This window comes from Salmo trutta, chromosome 29, assembly GCF_901001165.1.
Source record: "Salmo trutta chromosome 29, fSalTru1.1, whole genome shotgun sequence".
Taxonomy (NCBI): Eukaryota; Metazoa; Chordata; class Actinopteri; order Salmoniformes; family Salmonidae; genus Salmo; species Salmo trutta.
This window is the reverse complement of record NC_042985.1, coordinates 43,523,468-43,528,865: the sequence shown is the minus strand read 5'-3', so window position 1 is coordinate 43,528,865 and position 5,398 is coordinate 43,523,468. Positions and strand designations below refer to the sequence as shown.

Genomic DNA, 5,398 nt, shown 5'->3' with positions numbered 1-5,398 from the left:
GTTGGGTTGTATTGGAGAGAGTCTCAATCTTTAAATCATTTTCCACACACAGTCTGTACCTGTATTTAGTTTTCATGCTAGTGAGGGCCGAGAATCCACTCTCACATAGGTACATGGTTGCAAAGGGCATAAGTGTCTTAATAGCGCAATTCGCCAAGGCAAGAACTCTGAGCGCAGCCCTATCCAGAAATCTGGCAGTGGCTTCTGATTAAATTCAATTTTCACAGAACCGCTTGTTGCAATTTCGATGAGGCTCTCTTGTTCAGATATCAGTAAGTGGACTGGAGGCAGGGCATGAAAGGGATAACGAATCCAGTTTTTTGTGTCGTCCATTTCAGGAAAGTACCTGCGTAATTCCACAACCAGCTTACTCAGGTGCGTCGCTATATCACATTTGACATTGTCTGTAAGCTCGAGTTAATTTGCACACAAAAAAACATACAATGATGGAAAGACATGTGTGTTGTCCTTGTTAATGCAGACAGAAAAGTTCTCCAACTTATTAATCATAGCCTCAATTTTATCACGCACATTGAACATAGTTGCAGAGAGTCTCTGTAATCCTAGAATTAGATCATTCAGGCGAGAAAAAAACATCACCCAGATAGGCCAGTCGTGTGAGAAACTCGTCATCATGCAAGCGGTCAGACAAGTGAAAATTATGGTCAGTAAAGAAAACTTTAAGCTCAATTTAAAAAAAACGTGTCAATACTTTTACCCTTGATAACCAGCGCACTTCTGTATGTTGTAAAAGCGTTACATGGTCGCTGCCCATATTATTGCATAGTGCAGAAAATACACGAGAGTTCAGGGGCCTTGTTTTAACAAAGCAAACATTTTTCACTGTAGTGTCCAAAACATCTTTCAAGCTGTCAGGCATTCCCTTGGAAGCAAGAGCCTCTTGGTGGATGCTGCAGTGTACCCAAGTGGTGTCGGGAGCAACTGCTTGCATGCGCGTTACCACTCCACTATGTCTCCCTGTCATGGCTTTTGAGCCATCAGTATAGATACCAACACATCTTGACCACCAAAGTCCATTTGATGTCACAAAGCTGTCCAGTACTTTAAAAATATCCTCTTATGTTGTCCTGGTTTCCAGTGGTTTGCAGAAGAGGATGTCTTCCTTAATTGACCCCCATAAACATAACGGACATTTACCAGGAGCTGTGCCAGACCCGCCACGTCTGTTGACTCATCCAGCTGTAACGCATATAATTCACTGGCTTGTATGCGGAGCAGTAATTGTTTCAAAACATCACCTGCCATGTCACGGATGTGTCGTGAAACAATGTTGTTTGATGAAGGCATTGTTTGTATAGGTTTTTTGGCCTTTTCCCCCAGCATTGTCCCAGCCATATCCACGGCAGCAGGAAGAATTAAGTCCTCCACAATAGTATGGGGCTTGCCTGTCCTAGCCACTCGATAGCTCACCATATAAGACGCTTCTAGACCCTTCTTATTAATGGTATCTGTTGCTTTTATACATGTCTTACTACTCGAAAGTCGTCTTCATACTCGCTTAAAAAAGTAATGTGGCTTATTTTTCAAATTGTTATGTTTCATTTCTAAATGTCTGCGCAAGAGTGAAGGTTTCTCGCGAGAGAGTAATGGTTAATGTGATTGGATGTTAATTATTTGACTAGGCTACCTGTATTTGACACTGTGTTGTTATTTCGCTGAACACTAGATGGTTTAATTTTGTTTTTGGCAGTGAAACGAGGCTACTCAGCTGAGGAAAGCAAACTCACTCAAATGTATAGCCCCATTGGAAAATATAAATGTACTGTTTGAAAATGTATCACAGTTTTATTTGGTGTACCCCCGACAGCATTATACCTGTCCTAGAGCATCTGGTCATCGCAGTGGTGGCACAGGTCTACTAATTTCTCCTAAGTGGAGATATCCAGCTCCTCATTTGAATTCCATGCTGTCACTGTCACTTGTTCACTCCAGCTTAACATTAATGTCATCTATCGCCCACCAGGTGCCCTTGGCGAGTGCCTTGACACCTTGATAAGCTCATTTCCTGACGATGGCTCACTGCTCTTCGTACTTGGCGACTTCAACCTCCTGACGTCTGCACCTTCGATTCATTTATTTCCAACTCTCTCTTTCCCCTCCTTGCCTTTTTTGACCTCACCATTTCCCAATCCTCTCCAGCTACGCTTGATCTCATATTTACTAGAGGCTGCTCGCCTACTAATCTCACTGCAACCCTCCTCCACCAAGTATCTGATCACTACTTTGTTTCCTTTTCTGTCTCCCTTTCCTCCAACCCTAACCACTCAGCCCCTACCCAGATGGTCATGTGCAGTCGTAAACTTTGCTCTCTCTCCTCTTCATCTCTCCCTTCTGCTAAATCATTCTCCCTTCTGTCTCCTGATTCTGCCTCTTCGACCCTACTCTCCACCCTTTCCGCATCCTATGACTCGCACTGTCTCCTTACCGGCTCGGCACTCCCCTCCTGCTCCGTGTCTGGATGACTCATTATGAGTCTATATATAATCACTATAGTGATTGATTGTCCATATAGCTGTACCATGATAATTTGCATTGCTGCTAAGTAAACCTCCAATTGTTCCCCACTATTCCACCCGCTAAAACCCCTCTCCATCCCAAGTTGGGTTGTCATCCCAGTGACCGGCAGACCACACCCATCCCCCAGACCCCAGGGCCCCCGAGAGACCAGGACCCATCCTTTGAAAAGAGCACACAGAACAGGTGTAGATCAACCGTATTTCCATCGCCCTCACCTCGATTTGCATTATATATAGCTATTACAGTACCAGTCAAAAATGTAGAAACACCTACTCATTCTAGGGTTTTTCGTTATTTTCTACATTGTAGAATAATAGTGAAGACATCAAAACTATGAAATAACACATATTCAAGGCAAAGGGTGGCTACTTTGAAGAATCTAAAATATATTTTGATTTGTTTAGCACTTTTTTGGTTACTACATGATTCCATATGTGTTATTTCATAGTTTTGATGTCTTCACTATTATTCTACTGTACAATGTAGAAAATAGTGAAAATAAAGAAAACCCCTTGAATGAGTAGGTGTGTCAACTTGACTGGTACTGTATAAAAAATCCTGCGTATCTTCATTTCCATAATTAACAAACAATATGTGTAATAATGTAGGCAGTTCATGCAAAAGATTGTTACCTATAACCAGGATTGCAATTACAAAAATTTCATTTTTGGCAAGTAATTATTGTTTCAGCAAACAATTATTGTGATTCATCCTATATTGTCCCTAACATCATTAGCCCCCAGCAACAGATGTGGGACACATACACACACACACATACCCAACCCCTTACCCCCACAAACAACAAGTTCTCTGCACTTATATGTGCAACACATTGAACTGTGCTACACTGTTCATACTATATTTATTTGTATGTTACTTTTACCATATAACATTCTTGTTGAATACCCAGTTCTCTTTTTGAGTTAGCATTAAATATTGTACACTCCCCTGTATTTTAGATTTTGACAAACATTATTTAGATATATCTGAATGTCTAACATCTGTTCGATGCTAGAGAGCCCTGTACCTTTTATATACAGTAAATATCTTCTGTGAATCCATAGAGGTTGACACATTTTGAGGATTGATCAAAAATACCCATATTTATTTTATGGTCCTTTATCCAGCTTCGGTACAACGGCAGTGGTGTTTGGCATGGTGGACTGTGGAAACAGAGCGCTTAGGGGGAATGGTCATGTCCCGTCTGTGGTGTACAGCTAGCTGGTTAAGACTGCCGGAAGTGGTGTAGGGCTCGTAGATCTTAACCACCAACTGTTTGGACCTCTTGCAGAAGATTTGCTGATAATGAGAGAATGAGGTTGTTGGTGTCATTACTGTTGTCTTGATTGTATACCTTTCAGTGTCCCTTGCTCATTTTTGTCCCACAATCTTGTTGTGCTCCATAACCACAAGGTGTGTCCCCTCCCTCATCCCCATGTACCCAAAATGCCGCCACTTTGGGGTATTTTTCAGCAGGGCCTGTGGAAGAACTCCAGATAACCTGAGTTTTACAACGAGAAAAGGTAAAAAGAGAAAAGGGGTATACTAAATTGATTACATGGTCTGGAAGGTACTCTGTGATCCTCAGGATTCATCTAACCACCTGTAACCCCATAACACAAACCCATACAAACACTACCAAATGTATGTTTATGCCATCTTTACTGTAATTGAGCTATCTTAGCCGTCAGCTTGTAAATATTTTTGCCAATTTACCTTCACCTTGTGAAGAGCTTGGGGTTGGAATCAGGTTAACTACCGCCTACAACAAAACAACACACAATTGAACCACCCCACTAATTGTATTGATTTCTATTAGACTGGCAAGCTTAGCACAACTAACATCTACATTTCAATATTGTCAGCTTGCTTTTAGCTAGTTAGCGCCACTAAATTGGCAGCCATATTGCTAGCCAGCTAAGAACCAACTAATAGGCTGGACAATAGAACGTGACAAAATTCGCCCAAGGCTGAAAAACGGCTGAGTTGGAACATTAGCGCGAGGCCATAGCAAATTAATTGAAACAATCCTTTGCTGGGCCTCTTCTGATTTGAGTGATGTTTAGGACGAAACTGAAAAATAACAACTTGTGTAGAAAGTAAACATCCGTACCTCAATGGTGTCAAGTGTGCTTATGTCTGCGTAATGAGGAAGTAGGAAAAAAATTGCAACTTCAATTTCTGGTCTAGCGATTGATGACAGCAGAGTACACTGCCCAACCCAATGTCATTAGAAAGAGGAGATTTTCCTGATTAAAATGTTGTTCGACTTGGAAAAAAATCGAAATATACACATTATGAGGTACTTGGCGAAATAGACTGACATAGGCCGACTTTCTAATGACATTGGGTCATAGTGTTTTTGGTTTTTGGTTTATGCGTATGGCCTGTCAGTTTTATTGTTCATTGTTATGCTATAAATGGTTATTTTATAGTTGTAAGTGATAAAATGAACTAGCAAATATTTTATATTTTGCAATTCTGAGTACTTACTACTTCATTAAGGATATACAGTGCCTTCGGAAAGTATTCACCTTGACTTTTTCCACATTTTGTTATGTTACAGACGTATTCTAAAATGGATTTAAAAAAAATCCTCAGCAATCTACACACAATACCCCATAATGACAAAGCGAAAACAGGTTTTTGGACATTTTTGCAAATGTATTAAAAATTAATAACAGATACCTTATTTACGTAAGTATTCAGACCCTTTGCTATGAGACTCGAAATTGAGCTTAGATGCATCCTGTTTCCATTGATCATCCTTGAGATGTTTCTACATCTTGATTGGAGTCCACCTATGGTAAATTCAATTCATTGGACATGATTTGGAAAGGCACACACCTATAAGGTCCCA

At 40.6% G+C, this 5,398-nt stretch overlaps 1 long non-coding RNA gene across 1 annotated transcript; it reads right to left on the bottom strand.

Annotated features, from left to right (window-relative positions):
* Window positions 1-3,182: 3,182 nt before the first annotated feature.
* Window positions 3,183-4,686, bottom strand: LOC115167754 (uncharacterized). The gene is made up of 2 exons (XR_003870552.1): window positions 4,652-4,686; window positions 3,183-4,039 (listed from the first exon to the last, which is right to left on the bottom strand). It is a non-coding gene; the product is annotated as an uncharacterized LOC115167754 (long non-coding RNA).
* Window positions 4,687-5,398: the final 712 nt, after the last annotated feature.